General features: G+C 43.0%; 1 protein-coding gene across 1 annotated transcript in view; it reads right to left on the bottom strand.

The window, feature by feature from the left end:
* Gm7982 (predicted gene 7982) overlaps positions 1–23,823 on the bottom strand; it is a 60,257-nt gene that overhangs the window by 18,990 nt on the left and 17,444 nt on the right. The window contains exons 3-4 of the mRNA XM_030255007.1: positions 2,187–2,478; positions 1,592–1,748 (exon numbers count right to left, since the gene is read on the bottom strand). The gene's annotated coding sequence lies outside the window, so the exon portion shown is untranslated. The remainder of the gene's footprint in view (positions 1–1,591; positions 1,749–2,186; positions 2,479–23,823) is intronic.

Raw genomic sequence — 23,823 nt, 5'->3', positions numbered from 1 at the left:
TCCTGACTTCCTTGGTGATGAACAGCAGCATGGAAGTGTAAGCCAAATAAACCCTTTCCTCCCCAACTTGCTTCTTGGTCCTGATGTTTGTGCAGGAATAGAAACCCTGACTAAGACAAAATGTAAACAAATAAAATATCCAAGAATAAAAAAAGAAACAAAATGCATGATATGAAGAGTCAACAAAACCAAGAGCTGACTGAGAAAAATCAATAAAATGGATAAACCCTTAGCCAAACTAACTAAAGGCTATAGAGAAAGAATCCAAATGAACAAAATAAGAAATGAAAAGGGAGACTTAGCTACAGAAACTGAGGACATCCAAAAATCATCATCATATCTTACTACAAAAGAATTGTACTCTTAAAGTAGAGAAACATTGACAAGATCGAGGATGAAATTCCTTTTATGATATCTCTATGAAGAGAGAACACTAGAGACCTTTGTCTCAGTCCCATCAGAAAAGCTTCAATCTTACACTAATACAATGTTTATATAAGCTACTCCCTTAAAGAACCAAAGTAAATTGAACTGAAGAACAAGAGACTGTTCCCCATAAGTTAGGAATGGCATTATCAGAAATGCTGTGGACAGTTTTCCTATCAGCTACAAATGCTTCCATAGTTATTTATAATTAAAGTGAAAATAGTTGTTTGGAAGAAAAAATATAAGTAAATATTTTTTTTATTTTATTATTGTCATTTAACAAACAAAAAAAAAGAAAAAAGAAAAAAAGAAAAAAATACCTTGTTTGCTTACACATTGCTGATCTATAACAAGCTGCTTAGTTACAAATGTAATTAGGTTCTTGGGAATAATAATTTTATTCATAATACTTAAAATATTGGCTCATGTGAAGGTATTCGGAAACATATTTTCTCTTAGTATACTCATTGTAAACTTTCATTTAAACCATAGACTATAAGTACACTGTTATTTTTGTACTGCTTGGAAGATATAGCTGGGATATATAGGCTGTGGTAGAAAAAGAGTGTTGGAGCTTTGCTCCACCCATCAAATGTGTATGTATGTATATGTTTAAAGTTGAAGGTTTTGAAGCTTACTTCATCCACCGTGTGTGTTCGTGTGTGTGTGTGTGTGTGTGTGTGTGTGTGTGTGTGTGTGTGTATGTGTGTGTGTGTATGTGTGTGTGTATGTGTGTGTGTTTGTGTGTGTGTTAGAGAGAGAGAGAGAGAAAATATATATGTAAATTATGTGTGTGTGTGTTAGAGAGAGAGAGAGAGAGAGAGAGAGAGAGAGAGAGAGAGAGAGAGAGAGAGAGAGAAATTATGTATGATCCATCAACACTTCTGGCCAGTCCCACTGAGTATTTTGCTGGCAACAGATTGCTTCTTGCCAACCCCGTAGAATCAACCTTTGCTCCTTCAGAGAAAAGTCAGCTGGGTGATCAGCTACCAACTCTATGCACAGCCTCAGTTTGCCCTGGATGTCAAAGCTGGCCTTTGAAAAATGAAGATGTCAACATTTTACTTCAGGATTGCAAGCAACCTTTTCTTTCCTAGGCTCAATCCAAGAAGTATGTGCATCACTCATTTGTAAGTTTTCCAAAACAGAAGTCAGCAGTTATCACCTTCACAGCGGGATTTGGTACAGCTTCCAGCTCAGGCTCTTCTACCTACTTCTGGATCTTGGTCTCTCCTGAGCAGCAAGCACCAGCAATTCCAGCCCATACATCCCAAACATCATGATGCTCATTCTGCATATCGGGTACTCAAAGTTTCCACCTCCTATGGGTAACAGGTGAAGTGTCAGTGGAAAAGAGATGACTTTCCATGGAGTCAGCTCTTCCTTTCTCCTATCTGGTCTAGGCAGTGTTGGTTTTTCTCCTAGTGCTGAGTATCCACTAACAACCTAATGGTGTTAATGACTTTTTCTGAGCTGCCTCCATAGCCCTGTGAGTTTACTCCATTCTGTTACTCTTTAGCTGGTACTACTACTACCTGTGGGAGAGTCAAGGGAAGGCTCTTTCCCTGTACCTACATCTTTACTATTAGTCCACTCTACACTGAACAGTATTTTCTCATCAGAGAACAACATCAGTCAAGGCATCTGTAATCTTACTAGTGAAACTTCCAATATACCTCTGTTCCCATCCTGCAAGATCCAGTGGATTACTTCCCCAAAAACCAGTGTCCCCCACTTGATATTACATGGGCCATGCTTACCTGAGTTGAAATTCATGTGTAAATAGGACATATAATCCACCCAGCAAAGCCTGAAATATTGCCTTCTGGAGCCTGTATATCAAGGCACCACAGGAAAGTAGATGGAAGGCCATGCTGACACCATAGCCTTCACAACCTTAGTGAATCTATCAGTGAAAGCCTCCTCGAACAGTGCTGGGAGAAGATCAATGAGCAATTTCTCCAGAGACAACCAAGGTCTCATACTTCAGTGCCTTCTTCCTTATCAGCTCCAGGAATTGGGGTGGGCCATGAACTGCCATCCTGATTGGTTCTGGGAAAAATTCCAAGAAAGAACAAACAAGTAAACTTTAACTCACACAAACACAAATCAGTGTCCAACAAGTATCACTAAAGGCTTACAATCTGATAAAGTTACTAAACATATTCTTTCAGTCTTCCTGTCTCTGGCCTCTAATCTCGGACCAGGGTAGTTGGGTGGGTGAAGTGCCAGAAGGTAAGTAGTTCCAGATCAGCCATGCAGTGGAGAACACCTAAATAAAGCCAAACATTTAAAAACAAAACCAAACAAACAAAAAGAGTGCTCCACACATTGAAGTATATGCCTTTCATTCCAGCCCTCAGGATGCAAAGATATGGAGATTTTGCTTTCTAGCCTGTTCCACATAATAAGTTACAGGCTACTTAGAACCATGAGTAAGAGTATTTAAATCACACATGCAAACTCACACACAACCACACACCCATACACATACACCACACATTTTTTGGGATTCTATTGCTGTGGTGAAAAGTCATAGCCAAAGGCAAGCTGAGGGTAAAAGGGTTTATTTGGCTCACCCTTCTACACTGTAGTCCATCATCAAAGCAAGCAAGGACAGAAAAACATGACAGGAACCTAGAAGCAAGAGCTGATGCAGAGGAAATGGAATGGTGCAACTTCTTGCCTTGTTCTCTGTAGTTTGCTTTCTTTTAGGACCACCAGACCAGGAATAGCACCACCATAAGTCAGCTGGACATCCCCATCAAGCACTAAGAAAATTCTCCATTGACCTGCTCAAAGCCCATACCTATGAAGCCATTTTCTGAACAGTTGTTCCTTCCTCTCAGATTACTCTAACATGTGTCAGTTGACATAAAACTATCCAGCACATCTTTCCCCTGTCAGCTTAACACATAAACGCTTTTTGAGACATAACCCTTCCCTTTTGGGTGGCGGGTGTTGATCACCAAGATCTCGGGTTAATAAATATCACAAATATAAAACATGAATAATTAAACCTTCACAACCTTTACAAATTCAATCACATCAAAAGTGCAGTCTCTGAAAAAAAAATCCAGTCTCCTCCAAGTCACCTGCCTGCCAGATCCACCTGCGGCACCTAGATGTACCCTGTCCACTGAGCTCCATTTTCCAGTCCATCGTTCTGCCTGCATTTCTCCAGGTCTCTCAGCATCTAGAATGTTCTAGTCAGTCTCTGCCCAAGGTCTCTTGCCTGCCAGGTTTCCTTAGGCCACACACAGCAGAGCAAATTTCACCTTGTACCCTGCACTCCACCTGCTTGCTCACAAATCTGCCCTGCTTTTCAGGAGGCTTGCTGGCACCAGAGACAACCCAAGAGCTAAAGGTCAGCATAAGAACAAAATCAACAACAGCCAAGGCAATATGGCAACTCCAAATCCCAGATATTCTACTACAGTAAGCTCTGGATATCCTAATGTAGCTGAAGCAGAACAAAATGATCTTATACTCAATTTTTTGAAGATGATAGACACCTTTAAAGAGAAAATAAATAAATCCGTTAACCAAACACAAGAAATATAATCAAACAGGTGAAGGAAACACATAAAACAGTTCAAGACATGAAAATAGAAGAGAAACCACTGAAGAAAATACAAACAGAGGCAATCTTAGGGATGACAAACCTAGGTAAGAGAAGAGACACCACATACACAAGCATCTTTAACATAATACAAGACATAGAAAAGAAAATTTCAGGTGTCAAAGATAAAATAGAAGTATTTGATACATCAGTCAAAGAAAATGTTAAATCGAAGGAGGTTCTGATGCACAACATCCAGGAAATTTGGAACACTATAAAAAGACCAAACCTAAGAACAATAGAAATAGAAGAAGAAGATTCTTAGCTCCAAAGATACAGAAAATAATTTCAACAAAATAATAAAAGAAAAATTTCCTAACCTAATGGTAGAGTTGCTTATAAACATACAAAAAGCTTAAACAACACCAAATAGATTGGACCAAAAAAATCCTCCTGCCACATAATAATTAAGACACTAAATGTAACAAACAAAAATTATATCAAAAGCTGCAAGGGGAAAAGGCCAAGTAATATATAAAGGGATACTTATTAGAATTACACCCAACTTCTCAAAAGAGAGTTTAAAATCCAGAAGGTCCTGGTGCAGACTCTAAGGGACCACAGATAGATGGCCCAGACTACTATACCCAGGTAAAACTTTACATCACTATATATGGAGAAAACAAGATTGTCCATGACAAAACAAATTTAAACCATGTCCATCACCAAATACAGCCCCATAGGAGATACTAGAAGGAAAACTCTACTCAAGTAAGTTAACTCCACACAACAAATGAAATAATCCCATACTAGCAAACCCAAACTGGAAACACACACACACACACACACACACACACACACACACACACAGGCACACACACACATTCATAACCAACATCAAAACAGGAATCATCACTTATTGCTCATCAATATCTCTCAACATCAATGGGCTCAATTTTCCAGTCCAAAGACACAGACTAACAGAATGGATGTGAAAACAAGACCCTGAATTTGCTTCATAAAAGAAACAGAATTCAACAACAAAGATAGACATTACCTTAAAGTAAAGGGCAGGAAAAAGATTTTCTAAGCAAAAAGACCAAGAAGCAAGTCAGTGTAGCCATCATAATATATTTTGACTTTCAATGTACATTATGGAAGGACACTTCATATTCAAAAAATATAAAAATCCACTATAAGAATGTCTCAATTATGAATAGTTCCACAAATGCCAGGGAACACATATTTGTAAAAGATTACTAATGCTTAAATCACACTTCCAATATCATACATTGGTAGTGGGAGACTTCAACACCTTGCTTTAACCAAAAGACAGATTATCGAGGCAGAACCTAAGCAAAAAAATCAGAAATAATGAAACAAGGAGAAGTTATGAATCAAAGGGACTTAACAGATACCTTTAGAACATTTCACCCAAACAAGAAAGAATATACCTTCTCAGCACCCCATGGAACCTTCTCCAAAAGTGGCCATGTAGTTGCTTACCAAGCAAACCTTAAGAGATACATGAAAACTGAAATAATTACCTGTATCTTAACAGACCAAAATGGATCAAACTGGATTTCAACAGCAGTATAAACAACAGAAAGCCAACAAATTCCTGGAAACTAACAACCCTCTACTCAATGATTACTCAATGGGTCAGAGAAGAAATATATTAAAGACATTGTAAAATTCAATGAAGATGAAGGCAGAACATACCGAAACCTAAAGGATACAATGAAAGCAGTGTTAAGAGGCAAATTCATGCCCTTCCGCTCGACTCGAGACTCGAGCCCCGGGCTACCTTGCCAGCAGAGTCTTGCCCAACACCCGCAAGGGTCCACACGGGACTCCCCACGGGACCCTAAGACCTCTGGTGAGTGGACCACAGTGCCTGCCCCAATCCAATCGCGCGGAACTTGAGACTGCGGTACATAGGGAAGCAGGCTACCCGGGCCTGATCTGGGGCACAAGTCCCTTCCGCTCGACTCGAGACTCGAGCCCCGGGCTACCTTGCCAGCAGAGTCTTGCCCAACACCCGCAAGGGTCCACACGGGACTCCCCACGGGACCCTAAGACCTCTGGTGAGTGGATCACAGTGCCTGCCCCAATCCAATCGCGCGGAACTTGAGACTGCGGTACATAGGGAAGCAGGCTACCCGGGCCTGATCTGGGGCACAAGTCCCTTCCGCTCGACTCGTGACTCGAGCCCCGGGCTACCTTGCCAGCAGAGTCTTGCCCAACACCCGCAAGGGTCCACACAGGACTCCCCACGGGACCCTAAGACCTCTGGTGAGTGGATCACAGTGCCTGCCCCAATCCAATCGCGTGGAACTTGAGACTGCGGTACATAGGGAAGCAGGGTACCCGGGCCTGATCTGGGGCACAAGTCCCTTCCGCTCGACTCGAGACTCGAGCCCGGGCTACCTTGCCAGCAGAGTCTTGCCCACCACCCGCAAGGGTCCACACGGGACTCCCCACGGGACCCTAAGACCTCTGGTGAGTGGATCACAGTGCCTGCCCCAATCCAATCGCGCGGAACTTGAGACTGCGGTACATAGGGAAGCAGGCTACCCGGGCCTGATCTGGGGCACAAGTCCCTTCCGCTCGACTCGAGACTCGAGCCCCGGGCTACCTTGACAGCAGAGTCTTGCCCAACACCCGCAAGGGCCCACACGGGACTCCCCACGGGACCCTAAGACCTCTGGTGAGTGGAACACAGCACCTACCCCAATCCAATCGCGTGGAACTTGAGACTGCGGTACATAGGGAAGCAGGGTACCCGGGCCTGATCTGGGGCACAAGTCCCTTCCGCTCGACTCGAGACTCGAGCCCCGGGCTACCTTGCCAGCAGAGTCTTGCCCACCACCCGCAAGGGTCCACACGGGACTCCCCACGGGACCCTAAGACCTCTGGTGAGTGGATCACAGTGCCTGCCCCAATCCAATCGCGCGGAACTTGAGACTGCGGTACATAGGGAAGCAGGCTACCCGGGCCTGATCTGGGGCACAAGTCCCTTCCACTCGACTCGAGACTCGAGCCCCGGGCTACCTTGACAGCAGAGTCTTGCCCAACACCCGCAAGGGCCCACACGGGACTCCCCACGGGACCCTAAGACCTCTGGTGAGTGGAACACAGCGCCTACCCCAATCCAATCGCGTGGAACTTGAGACTGCGGTACATAGGGAAGCAGGCTACCTGGGCTTGATCTGGGGCACAAACCCCTTCCACTCCACTCGAGCCCCGGCTACCTTGCCAGCTGAGTCGCCTGACACCCGCAAGGGCCCACACAGGATTCCACACGTGATCCTAAGACCTCTAGTGAGTGGAACACAACTTCTGCCAGGAGTCTGGTTCGAACACCAGATATCTGGGTACCTGCCTTGCAAGAAGAGAGCTTGCCTGCAGAGAATACTCTGCCCACTGAAACTAAGGAGAGTGCTACCCTCCAGGTCTGCTCATAGAGGCTAACAGAGTCACCTGAAGAACAAGCTCTTAACAGTGACAACTAAAACAGCTAGCTTCAGAGATTACCAGATGGCGAAAGGCAAACGTAAGAATCCTACTAACAGAAATCAAGACCACTCAACATCATCAGAACGCAGCACTCCCACCCCACCTAGTCCTGGGCACCCCAACACAACCGAAAATCTAGACCCAGATTTAAAAACATTTCTCATGATGATGATAGAGGACATCAAGAAGGACTTTCATAAGTCACTTAAAGATTTACAGGAGAGCACTGCTAAAGAGTTACAGGCTCTTAAAGAAAAGCAGGAAAACACAGCCAAACAGGTGATGGAAATGAACAAAACCATACTAGAACTAAAAGGGGAAGTAGACACAATAAAGAAAACCCAAAGCGAGGCAACGCTGGAGATAGAAACCCTAGGAAAGAGATCTGGAACCATAGATGCGAGCATCAGCAACAGAATACAAGAAATGGAAGAGAGAATCTCAGGTGCAGAAGATTCCATAGAGAACATCGACACAACAGTCAAAGAAAATACAAAATGCAAAAGGATCCTAACTCAAAACATCCAGGTAATCCAGGACACAATGAGAAGACCAAACCTACGGATAATAGGAATTGATGAGAATGAAGATTTTCAACTTAAAGGGCCAGCTAATATCTTCAACAAAATAATAGAAGAAAACTTCCCAAACATAAAAAAAGAGATGCCCATGATCATACAAGAAGCATACAGAACTCCAAATAGACTGGACCAGAAAAGAAATTCCTCCCGACACATAATAATCAGAACAACAAATGCACTAAATAAAGATAGAATATTAAAAGCAGTACGGGAGAAAGGTCAAGTAACATATAAAGGAAGGCCTATCAGAATTACACCAGACTTTTCACCAGAGACTATGAAAGCCAGAAGAGCCTGGACAGATGTTATACAGACACTAAGAGAACACAAATGCCAGCCCAGGCTACTATACCCGGCCAAACTCTCAATTACCATAGATGGAGAAACCAAAGTATTCCACGACAAAACCAAGTTCACACAATACCTTTCCACGAATCCAGCCCTTCAAAGGATAATAACAGAAAAGAAGCAATACAAGGACGGAAATCATGCCCTAGAACAACCAAGAAAGTAATCATTCAACAAACCAAAAAGAAGACAGCCACAAGAACAGAATGCCAACTCTAACAACAAAAATAAAAGGGAGCAACAATTACTTTTCCTTAATATCTCTTAATATCAATGGACTCAATTCCCCAATAAAAAGACATAGACTAACAGACTGGCTACACAAACAGGACCCAACATTCTGCTGCTTACAGGAAACCCATCTCAGGGAAAAAGACAGACACTACCTCAGAGTGAAAGGCTGGAAAACAATTTTCCAAGCAAATGGACTGAAGAAACAAGCTGGAGTAGCCATTTTAATATCGGATAAAATCGACTTCCAACCCAAAGTTATCAAAAAAGACAAGGAGGGACACTTCATACTCATCAAAGGTAAAATCCTCCAAGAGGAACTCTCAATTCTGAATATCTACGCACCAAATGCAAGGGCAGCCACATTCATTAGAGACACTTTAGTAAAGCTCAAAGCATACATTGCACATCACACAATAATAGTGGGAGACTTCAACACACCACTTTCTTCAAAGGACAGATCGTGGAAACAGAAACTAAACAGGGACACAGTGAAACTAACAGAAGTTGTGAAACAAATGGACCTGACAGATATCTACAGAACATTTTATCCTAAAACAAAAGGATATACCTTCTTCTCAGCACCTCACAGGACCTTCTCCAAAATTGACCATATAATTGGTCACAAAACAGGCCTCAATAGATACAAAAATATTGAAATTGTCCCATGTATCCTATCAGACCACCATGGCCTAAGACTGATCTTCAATAACAACATAAATAATGGAAAGCCAACATTCACGTGGAAACTGAATAACACTCTTCTCAATGATACCTTGGTCAAGGAAGGAATAAAGAAAGAAATTAAAGACTTTTTAGAGTTTAATGAAAATGAAGCCACAACGTACCCAAACCTATGGGACACAATGAAAGCATTTCTAAGAGGGAAACTCATAGTGCTGAGTGCCTCCAAGAAGAAACGGGAGACAGCACATACTAGCAGCTTGACAACACATCTAAATGCCCTAGAAAAAAAGGAAGCAAATTCACCCAAGAGGAGTAGACGGCAGGAAATAATCAAACTCAGGGGTGAAATCAACCAAGTGGAAACAAGAAGAACTATTCAAAGAATTAACCAAACGAGGAGTTGGTTCTTTGAGAAAATCAACAAGATAGATAAACCCTTAGCTAGACTCACTAAAGGGCACAGGGACAAAATCCTAATTAACAAAATCAGAAATGAAAAGGGAGACATAACAACAGATCCTGAAGAAATCCACAACACCATCAGATCCTTCTACAAAAGGCTATACTCAACAAAACTGGAAAACCTGGACGAAATGGACAAATTTCTGGACAGATACCAGGTACCAAAGTTGAATCAGGATCAAGTTGACCATCTAAACAGTCCCATATCACCTAAAGAAATAGAAGCAGTTATTAATAGTCTCCCAATCAAAAAAAGCCCAGGACCAGATGGGTTTAGTGCAGAGTTCTATCAGACCTTCAAAGAAGATCTAATTCCAATTCTGCACAAACTATTTCACAAAATAGAAGTAGAAGGTACTCTACCCAACTCATTTTATGAAGCCACTATTACTCTGATACCTAAACCACAGAAAGATCCAACAAAGATAGAGAACTTCAGACCAATTTCTCTTATGAATATCGATGCAAAAATCCTCAATAAAATTCTCGCTAACCGAATCCAAGAACACATTAAAGCAATCATCCATCCTGACCAAGTAGGTTTTATTCCAGGGATGCAGGGATGGTTTAATATACGAAAATCCATCAATGTAATCCATTATATAAACAAACTCAAAGACAAAAACCACATGATCATCTCGTTAGATGCAGAAAAAGCATTTGACAAGATCCAACACCCATTCATGATAAAAGTTTTGGAAAGATCAGGAATTCAAGGCCCATACCTAAACATGATAAAAGCAATCTACAGCAAACCAGTAGCCAACATCAAAGTAAATGGAGAGAAGCTGGAAGCAATCCCACTAAAATCAGGGACTAGACAAGGCTGCCCACTTTCTCCCTACCTTTTCAACATAGTACTTGAAGTATTAGCCAGAGCAATTCGACAACAAAAGGAGATCAAGGGGATACAAATTGGAAAAGAGGAAGTCAAAATATCACTTTTTGCAGATGATATGATAGTATATATAAGTGACCCTAAAAATTCTACCAGAGAACTCCTAAACCTGATAAACAGCTTCGGTGAAGTAGCTGGATATAAAATAAACTCAAACAAGTCAATGGCCTTTCTCTGTACAAAGAATAAACAGGCTGAGAAAGAAATTAGGGAAACAACACCCTTCTCAATAGTCACAAATAATATAAAATATCTTGGCATGACTCTAACTAAGGAGGTGAAAGATCTGTATGATAAAAACTTCAAATCTCTGAAGAAAGAAATTAAAGAAGATCTCAGAAGATGGAAAGATCTCCCATGCTCATGGATTGGCAGGATCAACATTGTAAAAATGGCTATCTTGCCAAAAGCAATCTACAGATTCAATGCAATCCCCATCAAAATTCCAACTCAATTCTTCAACGAATTGGAAGGAGCAATTTGCAAATTTGTCTGGAATAACAAAAAAGCTAGGATAGCAAAAAGTCATCTCAAGGATAAAAGAACTTCTGGCGGAATCACCATGCCAGACCTAAAGCTTTACTACAGAGCAATTGTGATAAAAACTGCATGGTACTGGTATAGAGACAGACAAGTAGACCAATGGAATAGAATTGAAGATCCAGAAATGAACCCACACACCTATGGTCACTTGATCTTCGACAAGGGAGCTAAAACCATCCAGTGGAAGAAAGACAGCATTTTCAACAATTGGTGCTGGCACAACTGGTTGTTATCGTGTAGAGGAATGCGAATCGATCCATACTTATCTCCTTGTACTAAGGTCAAATCTAAGTGGATCAAGGAACTTCACATAAAACCAGAGACACTGAAACTTATAGAGGAGAAAGTGGGGAAAAGCCTTGAAGATATGGGCACAGGGGAAAAATTCCTGAACAGAACAGCAATGGCTTGTGCTGTAAGATCGAGAATCGACAAATGGGACCTAATGAAACTCCAAAGTTTCTGCAAGGCAAAAGACACCATCAATAAGACAAAAAGACCACCAACAGATTGGGAAAGGATCTTTACCTATCCTAAATCAGATAGGGGACTAATATCCAACATATATAAAGAACTCAAGAAGGTGGACTTCAGAAAATCAAATAACCCCATTAAAAAATGGGGCTCAGAACTGAACAAAGAATTCTCACCTGAGGAATACCGAATGGCAGAGAAGCACTTGAAAAAATGTTCAACATCCTTAATCATCAGGGAAATGCAAATCAAAACAACCCTGAGATTCCACCTCACACCAGTCAGAATGGCTAAGATCAAAAATTCAGGTGACAGCAGATGCTGGCGAGGATGTGGAGAAAGAGGAACACTCCTCCATTGTTGGTGGGAGTGCAGGCTTGTACAACCACTCTGGAAATCAGTCTGGCGGTTCCTCAGAAAACTGGACATAGTACTACCGGAGGATCCAGCAATACCTCTCCTGGGCATATATCCAGAAGATGCCCCAACAGGTAAGAAGGACACATGCTCCACTATGTTCATAGCAGCCTTATTTATAATAGCCAGAAGCTGGAAAGAACCTAGATGCCCCTCAACAGAGGAATGGATACAGAAAATGTGGTACATCTACACAATGGAGTACTACTCAGCTATTAAAAAGAATGAATTTATGAAATTCCTAGCCAAATGGATGGACCTGGAGGGCATCATCCTGAGTGAGGTAACACATTCACTAAGAAACTCACACAATATGTATTCACTGATAAGTGGATATTAGCCCCAAACCTAGGATACCCAAGATATAAGATATAATTTGCTAAACACATGAAACTCAAGGAGAATGAAGACTGAAGTGTGGACACTATGCCCCTCCTTAGATTTGGGAACAAAACACCCATGGAAGGAGTTAAAGAGACGGAGTTTGGAGCTGAGATGAAAGGATGGACCATGTAGAGACTGCCATAGCCAGGGATCCACCCCATAATCAGCATCCAAACGCTGACACCATTGCATACACTAGCAAGATTTTATTGAAAGGACGCAGATGTAGCTGTCTCTTGTGAGACTATGCCGGGGCCCAGCAAACACAGAAGTGGATGCTCACAGTCAGCTAATGGATGGATCATAGGGCTCCCAATGGAGGAGCTAGAGAAAGTAGCCAAGGATCTAAAGGGATCTGCAACCCTATTGGTGGAACAACATTATGAGCTAACCAGTACCCCGGAGCTCTTGACTCTAGCTGCATATATATCAAAAGATGGCCTAGTCGGCCATCACTGGAAAGAGAGGCCCATTGGACTTGCAAACTTTATATGCCCCAGTACAGGGGAATACCAGGGCCAAAAAGGGGGAGTGGGTGGGCAGGGGAGTGGGGGTGGGTGGATATGGGGGACTTTTGGTATAGCATTGGAAATGTAAATGAGTTAAATACCTAATAAAAAATGGAAAAAAAAAAAAAGAATGTTTTGCCATTGAATCCATACAAATCCTTTTTTTTTTTTTTTTTTTTTTCCTAAGACTGCAGTGTACTAAACAGATGGGCCAATGCCCACCTCTTAGACAATCACTATGACTGAAGGAGTAAAGAACCTTCTTACCTCGTTTGGGTGCTTTGCTACTGTCTCAGGATCTGAAGAAAGGGAGGGTAAGTTGCTAAGTAGGAAACTACAGTCTGTTTATAAAAAATAAGAAGTGCATTATTTGCAAGATACCCACTGAGGCTGCATATGATGGTATCCTGGCCTATGAAATATGTGTACGGAGATGTGTACTTCTCAGTGGTCCTCCACACCCCAGATCAGTCACTGTGTGAGTAGAGAAGGCTCTGAGCAGTAAGCAAGATAAGGATTGGGAAGGTCTACATGTCTGCATGGTTATCTATATGGCAAGTTGTGACAAAACCATGTTACCAATGTATAACATGCTTGATATTGGTAAAATATATATTTCAATTACAAAAAAAAAAGGCAAATTCATAGCACTAAGTTCCAATTGAGTACTACTCAGCTATTAACAAAATGGATTTATGAAATTCTTGGACAAATGGATGTATCTGGAGGATATCATCCTTAGTGAGATAACCCAATCACAAAAGAAGTCATTAGATATGCACTCACTTATAAATGGATATTAGCCTAGAAACATAGAACAGCCAAGATTCAATTTGCAAAACACAAGAAAATCAAGAAGAATGAAGAACAATTTGTGGATAATTCATTCCTCCTTAGAATAGGGAACAAAATATCCATGAAAGGAGTTACAGAGACAAAGTTTGGAGCTAAGATGAAAGAATGGACTATCCAGAGACTACCCCGCCTGGGGATCCATCCCATAGTCAGCCACCAAGCCCAGACACTATTGCATATGTCAGAAAGATTTTGCTGAAGGGACCCTGTTATAGCTCTCTCATATGAGTGCCTGGCAAATACAGAAGTGGATGCTCACATTCATCTATAATATCAAACACAGGGTCCCCAATGGAGAAGCTAGAGAAAGCACCCAAGAAGCTGAAGGGGTCTGCAACCCTATAGGTGGGAACAACAATATGAACTAACCAGTACCCCCAGAGCTCATACCTCTAGCTGCATATGTAGCAGAAGATAGCCTAGTCGGCCATCACTGGGAAGAGAGGCCCCTTGGTATTGCAAACTTTATATACCCCAGTACAGGGAAATGCCAGGGCCAAGAAGCAGGAGTGGGTGGGTAGGGGAGCAGGGTGGGGGGAACTTTCGGGGTAGCATTTCAAATGTATATAAAGAAAATATCTAATTTAAAAATAAGATACAATTTGCAAAACACATGAAACTGAAGAAGAACGAAGACCAAAATGTGGACACTTTGCCCCTTCTTAGAAATGGAAACAATCGGTCGCCATCTTGGTCCGGGACCCGCCGAACTTAGGAAATTAGTCTGAACAGGTGAGAGGGTGCGCCAGAGAACCTGACAGCTTCTGGAACAGGCAGAAGCACAGAGGCGCTGAGGCAGCACCCTGTGTGGGCCGGGGACAGCCGGCCACCTTCCGGACCGGAGGACAGGTGCCCACCCAGCTGGGGAGGCGGCCTAAGCCACAGCAGCAGCGGTCGCCATCTTGGTCCGGGACCCGCCGAACTTAGGAAATTAGTCTGAACAGGTGAGAGGGTGCGCCAGAGAACCTGACAGCCTCTGGAACAGGCAGAAGCACAGAGGGGCTGAGGCAGCACCCTGTGTGGGCCGGGGACAGCCGGCCACCTTCCGGACCGAAGGACAGGTGCTCGCCCGGCTGGGGAGGCGACCTAAGCCACAGCAGCAGCGGTCGCCATCTTGGTCCGGGACCCGCCGAACTTAGGAAATTAGTCTGAACAGGTGAGAGGGTGCGCCAGAGAACCTGACAGCTTCTGGAACAGGCGGAAGCACAGAGGCGCTGAGGCAGCACCCTTTGTGGGCCGGGGACAGCCGGCCACCGTCCGAACCGGAGGACAGGTGCCCGCCCGGCTGGGGAGGCGGCCTAAGCCACAGCAGCAGCGGTCGCCATCTTGGTCCGGGACCCGCCGAACTTAGGAAATTTGTCTGAACAGGTGAGAGGGTGCGCCAGAGAACCTGACAGCTTCTGGAACAGGCAGAAGCACAGAGGCGCTGAGGCAGCACCCTGTGTGGGCCGGGGACAGCCGGCCACCTTCCGGACCGGAGGACAGGTGCCCACCCAGCTGGGGAGGCGGCCTAAGCCACAGCAGCAGCGGTCGCCATCTTGGTCCGGGACCCGCCGAACTTAGGAAATTAGTCTGAACAGGTGAGAGGGTGCGCCAGAGAACCTGACAGCCTCTGGAACAGGCAGAAGCACAGAGGGGCTGAGGCAGCACCCTGTGTGGGCCGGGGACAGCCGGCCACCTTCCGGACCGGAGGACAGGTGCCCGCCCGGCTGGGGAGGCGACCTAAGCCACAGCAGCAGCGGTCGCCATCTTGGTCCGGGACCCGCCGAACTTAGGAAATTAGTCTGAACAGGTGAGAGGGTGCGCCAGAGAACCTGACAGCTTCTGGAACAGGCGGAAGCACAGAGGGGCTGAGGCAGCACCCTTTGTGGGCCGGGGACAGCCGGCCACCGTCCGAACCGGAGGACAGGTGCCCGCCCGGCTGGGGAGGCGGCCTAAGCCACAGCAGCAGCGGTCGCCATCTTGGTCCGAGACCCGCCGAACTTAGGAAATTAGTCTGAACAGGTGAGAGGGTGCGCCAGAGAACCTGACAGCCTCTGGAACAGGCAGAAGCACAGAGGGGCTGAGGCAGCACCCTGTGTGGGCCGGGGACAGCCGGCCACCTTCCGGACCGGAGGACAGGTGCCCACCCGGCTGGGGAGGCGGCCTAAGCCACAGCAGCAGCGGTCGCCATCTTGGTCCCGGGACTCCAAGGAACTTAGGAATTTAGTCTGCTTAGGTGAGAGTCTGTACCACCTGGGAACTGCCAAAGCAACACAGTGTCTGAGAAAGGTCCTGTTTTGGGCCTTCTTCTTCGGCCAGGAGGAGGTCCAAATACAAGATATCTGCGCACCTTCCCTGTAAGAGAGCTTGCCAGCAGAGAGTGCTCTGAGCACTGAAACTCAGAGGAGAGAATCTGTCTCCCAGGTCTGCTGATAGACGGTAACAGAATCACCAGAAGAACAATCTCTAAACAGAGTCAACTATAACTACTAACTCCAGAGATTACCAGATGGCGAAAGGTAAACGGAGGAATCTTACTAACAGGAACCAAGACCACTCACCATCACCAGAACCCAGCACACCCACTTCGCCCAGTCCAGGGAACCCCAACACACCTGAGAACCTAGACCTAGATTTAAAAGCATATCTCATGATGATGGTAGAGGACATCAAGAAGGACTTTAATAAATCACTTAAAGAAATACAGGAGAACACTGCTAAAGAGTTACAAGTCCTTAAAGAAAAACAGGAAAACACAATCAAACAGGTAGAAGTCCTTACAGAAAAAGAGGAAAAAACATACAAACAGGTGATGGAAATGAACAAAACCATACTAGACCTAAAAAGGGAAGTAGACACAATAAAGAAAACTCAAAGCGAGGCAACACTAGAGATAGAAACCCTAGGAAAGAAATCTGGAACCATAGATTTGAGCATCAGCAACAGAATACAAGAGATGGAAGAGAGAATCTCAGGTGCAGAAGATTCCATAGAGAACATCGGCACAACAATCAAAGAAAATGGAAAATGCAAAAAGATCCTAACTCAAAATATCCAGGAAATCCAGGACACAATAAGAAGACCAAACGTACGGATAATAGGAGTGGATGAGAATGAAGATTTTCAACTCAAAGGTCCAGCAAACATCTTCAACAAAATTATTGAAGAAAACTTCCCAAATCTAAAGAATGAGATGCATATGAACATACAAGAAGCCTACAGAACTCCAAATAGACTGGACCAGAAAAGAAATTCCTCCCGACACATAATAATCAGAACATCAAATGCACTAAATAAAGATAGAATACTAAAAGCAGTAAGGGAAAAAGGTCAAGTAACATATAAAGGCAAGCCTATCAGAATTACACCAGATTTTTCACCAGAGACTATGAAAGCCAGAAGAGCCTGGACAGATGTTATACAGACACTAAGAGAACACAAACTGCAGCCCAGGCTACTATACCCAGCCAAACTCTCAATTATCATAGAGGGAGAAACCAAAGTATTCCACGACAAAACCAAATTCACGCATTATCTCTCCACGAATCCAGCCCTTCAAAGGATAATAACAGAAAAAAACCAATACAAGAACGGGAACAACGCCCTAGAAAAAACAAGAAGGTAATCCCTCAACAAACCTAAAAGAAGACAGCCACAAGAACAGAATGCCACCTTTAACAACTAAAATAACAGGAAGCAACAATTACTTTTCCTTAATATCTCTTAACATCAATGGTCTCAACTCGCCAATAAAAAGACATAGACTAACAAACTGGCTACACAAACAAGACCCAACATTTTGCTGCTTACAGGAAACTCATCTCAGAGAAAAAGATAGACACTACCTCAGAATGAAAGGCTGGAAAACAATTTTCCAAGCAAATGGTATGAAGAAACAAGCAGGAGTAGCCATCCTAATATCTGATAAGATTGACTTCCAACCCAAAGTCATCAAAAAAGACAAGGAGGGACACTTCATTCTCATCAAAGGTAAAATCCTCCAAGAGGAACTCTCAATTCTGAATATCTATGCTCCAAATACAAGAGCAGCCACATTCACTAAAGAAACTTTAGTAAAGCTCAAAGCACACATTGCGCCTCACACAATAATAGTGGGAGACTTCAACACACCACTTTCACCAATGGACAGATCATGGAAACAGAAACTAAACAGGGACACACTGAAACTAACAGAAGTGATGAAACAAATGGATCTGACAGATATCTACAGAACATTTTATCCTAAAACAAAAGGATATACCTTCTTCTCAGCACCTCATGGTACCTTCTCCAAAATTGACCACATAATAGGTCACAAATCAGGCCTCAACAGATTCAAAAATATTGAAATTGTCCCATGTATCCTATCAGATCACCATGCACTAAGGCTGATCTTCAATAACAAAATAAATAACAGAAAGCCAACATTCACATGGAAACTGAACAACACTCTTCTCAATGATACCTTGGTCAAGGAAGGAATAAAGAAAGAAATTAAAGACTTTTTAGAGTTTAATGAAAATGAAGCCACAACGTACCCAAACCTTTGGGACACAATGAAAGCATTTCTAAGAGGGAAACTCATAGCTATGAGTGCCTTCAAGAAAAAACGGGAGAGAGCACATACTAGCAGCTTGACAACACATCTAAAAGCTCTAGAAAAAAAGGAAGCAAATTCACCCAAGAGGAGTAGACGGCAGGAAATAATCAAACTCAGGGGTGAAATCAACCAAGTGGAAACAAGAAGAACTATTCAAAGAATTAACCAAACGAGGAGTTGGTTCTTTGAGAAAATCAACAAGATAGATAAACCCTTAGCTAGACTCACTAAAGGGCACAGGGACAAAATCCTAATTAACAAAATCAGAAATGAAAAGGGAGACATAACAACAGATCCTGAAGAAATCCAAAACACTATCAGATCCTTCTACAAAAGGCTATACTCAACAAAACTGGAAAACCTGGACGAAATGGACAAATTTCTGGACAGATACCAGGTACCAAAGTTGAATCAGGATCAAGTTGACCTTCTAAACAGTCCCATATCCCCTAAAGAAATAGAAGCAGTTATTAATAGTCTCCCAGCCAAAAAAAGCCCAGGACCAGACGGGTTTAGTGCAGAGTTCTATCAGACCTTCAAAGAAGATCTAACTCCAGTTCTGCACAAATTTTTTCACAAGATAGAAGTAGAAGGTATTCTACCCAACTCATTTTATGAAGCCACTATTACTCTGATACCTAAACCACAGAAAGATCCAACAAAGATAGAGAACTTCAGACCAATTTCTCTTATGAACATCGATGCAAAAATTCTTAATAAAATTCTCGCTAACCGAATCCAAGAACACATTAAAGCAATCATCCATCCTGACCAAGTAGGTTTTATTCCAGGGATGCAGGGATGGTTTAATATACGAAAATCCATCAATGTAATCCATTATATAAACAAACTCAAAGACAAAAACCACATGATCATCTCGTTAGATGCAGAAAAAGCATTTGACAAGATCCAACACCCATTCATGATAAAAGTTCTGGAAAGATCAGGAATTCAAGGCCAATACCTAAACATGATAAAAGCAATCTACAGCAAACCAGTAGCCAACATCAAAGTAAATGGAGAGAAGCTGGAAGCAATCCCACTAAAATCAGGGACTAGACAAGGCTGCCCACTTTCTCCCTACCTTTTCAACATAGTACTTGAAGTATTAGCCAGAGCAATTCGACAACAAAAGGAGATCAAGGGGATACAAATTGGAAAAGAGGAAGTCAAAATATCACTTTTTGCAGATGATATGATAGTATATATAAGTGACCCTAAAAATTCCAACAGAGAACTCCTAAACCTGATAAACAGCTTCGGTGAAGTAGCTGGATATAAAATTAACTCAAACAAGTCAATGGCCTTTCTCTACACAAAGAATAAACAGGCTGAGAAAGAAATTAGGGAAACAACACCCTTCTCAATAGCCACAAATAATATAAAATATCTCGGCGTGACTCTAACGAAGGAAGTGAAAGATCTGTATGATAAAAACTTCAAGTCCCTGAAGAAAGAAATTAAAGAAGATCTCAGAAGATGGAAAGATCTCCCATGCTCATGGATTGGCAGGACCAACATTGTAAAAATGGCTATCTTGCCAAAAGCAATCTACAGATTCAATGCAATCCCCATTAAAATTCCAACTCAATTCTTCAACGAACTAGAAGGAGCAATTTGCAAATTCATCTGGAATAACAAAAAACCGAGGATAGCAAAAACTCTTCTCAAGGATAAAAGAACCTCTGGTGGAATCACCATGCCTGACCTAAAGCTTTACTACAGAGCAATTGTGATAAAAACTGCATGGTACTGGTATAGAGACAGACAAGTGGACCAATGGAATAGAATTGAAGACCCAGAAATGAACCCACACACCTATGGTCACTTGATCTTCGACAAGGGAGCCAAAACCATCCAGTGGAAGAAAGACAGCATTTTCAACAATTGGTGCTGGCACAACTGGTTGTTATCATGTAGAAGAATGCGAATCGATCCATACTTATCTCCTTGTACTAAGGTCAAATCTAAGTGGATCAAGGAACTTCACATAAAACCAGAGACACTGAAACTTATAGAGGAGAAAGTGGGGAAAAGCCTTGAAGATATGGGCACAGGGGAAAAATTCCTGAACAGAACAGCAATGGCTTGTGCTGTAAGATCGAGAATTGACAAATGGGACCTAATGAAACTCCAAAGTTTCTGCAAGGCAAAAGACACTGTCTATAAGACAAAAAGACCACCAACAGACTGGGAAAGGATCTTTACCTATCCTAAATCAGATAGGGGACTAATATCCAACATATATAAAGAACTCAAGAAGGTGGACCTCAGAAAATCAAATAACCCCCTTAAAAAATGGGGCTCAGAACTGAACAAAGAATTCTCACCTGAGGAATACCGAATGGCAGAGAAGCACCTGAAAAAATGTTCAACATCCTTAATCATCAGGGAAATGCAAATCAAAACAACCCTGAGATTCCACCTCACACCAGTCAGAATGGCTAAGATCAAAAATTCAGGTGACAGCAGATGCTGGCGAGGATGTGGAGAAAGAGGAACACTCCTCCATTGTTGGTGGGATTGCAGGCTTGTACAACCACTCTGGAAATCAGTCTGGTGGTTCCTCAGAAAATTGGACATAGTACTACCGGAGGATCCAGCAATGCCTCTCCTGGGCATATATCCAGAAGAAGCCCCAACTGGTAAGAAGGACACATGCTCCACTATGTTCATAGCAGCCTTATTTATAATAGCCAGAAACTGGAAAGAACCCAGATGCCCCTCATCAGAGGAATGGATACAGAAAATGTGGTACATCTACACAATGGAGTACTACTCAGCTATTAAAAAGAATGAATTTATGAAATTCCTAGCCAAATGGATGGACCTGGAGAGCATCATCCTGAGTGAGGTAACACAATCACAAAGGAACTCACACAATATGTACTCACTGATAAGTGGATACTAGCCCAAAACCTAGGATACCCACGATATAAGATACAATTTCCTAAACACATGAAACTCAAGAAAAATGAAGACTGAAGTGTGGACACTATGCCCCTCCTTAGAAGTGGGAACAAAACACCCATGGAAGGAGTTACAGAAACAAAGTATGGAGCTGAGATGAAAGGATGGACCATGTAGAGACTGCCATATCCAGGGATCCACCCCATCCATAATCAGCTTCCAAATGCTGACACCATTGCATACACTAGCAAGATTTTACTGAAAGGACCCAGATGTAGCTGTCTCTTGTGAGACTATGCCGGGGCCTAGCAAACACAGAAGTGGATGCTCACAGTCAGCTAATGGATGGATCACAGGGCTCCCAATGGAGGAGCTAGAGAAAGTACCCAAGGAGCTAAAGGGATCTTCAACCCTATAGGTGGAACAACATTATGAACTAACCAGTACCCCTGAGCTCTTGACTCTAGCTGCATATGTATCAAAAGATGGCCTAGTCGGCCATCACTGGAAAGAGAGGCCCATTGGACACGCAGACTTTGTGTGCCCCGGTACAGGGGAACGCCAGGGCCAAAGGGGGGGAGTGGGTGGGTAGGGGAGTGGGGGTGGGTGGGTAAGGGGGTCTTTTGGTATAGCATTGGAAATGTAAATGAGCTAAATACCTAATAAAAAATGGAAAAAAAAATTTAAAAAAAAAAAAAAAAAAAGAAATGGAAACAATCACCCATGGAAGGAGTTACAGAGAAAAAGTTTGGAGCTGAGACAAAAGGATAGACCATCTAGAGACTGCAATATCCAGGGATCCATCCCATAATTAGCCTCCAAACGGTGACACCATCGCATACACTAGCAAGCATTTGCTGCAAGGACCCTGATATAGCTGTCTCTTGTGAGACTAGGCTGGGGCCTAGCAAACACATAAGTGGATGCTCACAGTCAGCTATTGGATGGAGCACAGGGCCCCCAATGGAGGAGCTAGAGAAAGTATCCAAGGAGCTAAAGAGATCTGCAACCCTGTAGGTGCAACAACATTATGAACTAACCAGTACCCAGGAGCTCTTGACTCTAGCTGCATGTGTATCAAAGGATGGCCTAGTGGGCCATCACTGGAAAGAGCCCCATTGGACATGCAAACTTTATATGCTCCAGTACAGGGGAATGCCAGGGCCAAAAAATGGGAATGGGTGGGTAGGGAAGTGGGAGGGAGGGTATGGGGGACTTTTGGGATAGTATTGGAAATGTAATTGAGGAAAATACGTAATAAAAAAATATTAAAAAAAAAAGAAAAAGAAAAAAAAAGAATTAGCAAGGTACTTGCTGCTGGGTTAAACTTTTGTTGGTCTGCTCCCGAGTAGACTCCATATCCTGGTCCATCCTAGAGCAACCACTGCATTCAGAGTCTTGGAGCTGCTGCTGGGAGCCTGGTAGACTTGGAACCCATCAACAACCCCCCACCCCCATCCCCGAATACTGCTCTCCTTTCTTCCATCCATTCCACCCCTTCTACCTGATCCTTCCTGCTGTGGCAGACTTCTAGTTGGTCTGCTCTGTGAAGACTCCATATCCCAATCTATCCTAGAGGACCTGCTGCACTCAGAGCAGTTGTTCTACCAGTGCCTGACAAATACAGATGTGGATACTCACAGTCTACCATTGGCTGAGCACAGGATCCCCAATGAATGACCTACAGAAAGGACCCAAGGAGCTGACAGGTTTTGCAGCACCATAGGAGGAACAACATTATGAACTAACCATTATCCCCAGAGTTCCCAGGAACTAAACCACCAACTAAAGACTACACATCATGGGACTCATGGCTCCTATGCTCATAGATTGATAGAATTAACATAGTAAAAATGGCCATTCTGCCAAAGGCAATCTATAGATTCAATGTAATCCCCATCAAAATCCCAACACAATTCTTCAAAGACATAGAAAGAGCAATTCTCAAATTTGTCTGGAAAGGAAAAAATCCCAGAATAGTGAAAACAATTCTTAACAGTAGAAGAGCAGCTGGGGGAATCACCATCCCTGACATGAAGCTTTACTACAAAGCAATGGTGATAAAAACTGCACAGTATTGGTAGAGAGACAGACATGTTGAACAATAGAATAGAATTGAAGACCCAGAAATAAAAGCTCACACTTATGGTCATTTGGTCTTTGACAAAAACACCAAAAATATACAATGGAATAAAGAAAGCATCTTCAATAAATGATGCTGGTCTAACTGGCTGTTTGTTTGTAGAAGAATGAAAATAGACCCACATTTGTCACCTTGTACAAAGCTCAAGTCCAAGTGGATTAAGGATCTCAACATAAATCAAGACACACTGAATCTAGTAGAAGAGAAAGTGAAAAAGAGCCTTCAAGGATAGCTAAAAGCAGTCCATGTCGGGGAATCTCAGGGACAAGCAGAGACCTGGGGTGGGTCAAGC

The sequence above is a fragment of the Mus musculus genome, chromosome 5, assembly GCF_000001635.26.
Source record: "Mus musculus strain C57BL/6J chromosome 5, GRCm38.p6 C57BL/6J".
NCBI lineage: Eukaryota > Metazoa > Chordata > Mammalia > Rodentia > Muridae > Mus > Mus musculus.
This window is presented reverse-complemented; position numbering and strand designations above follow the sequence as displayed.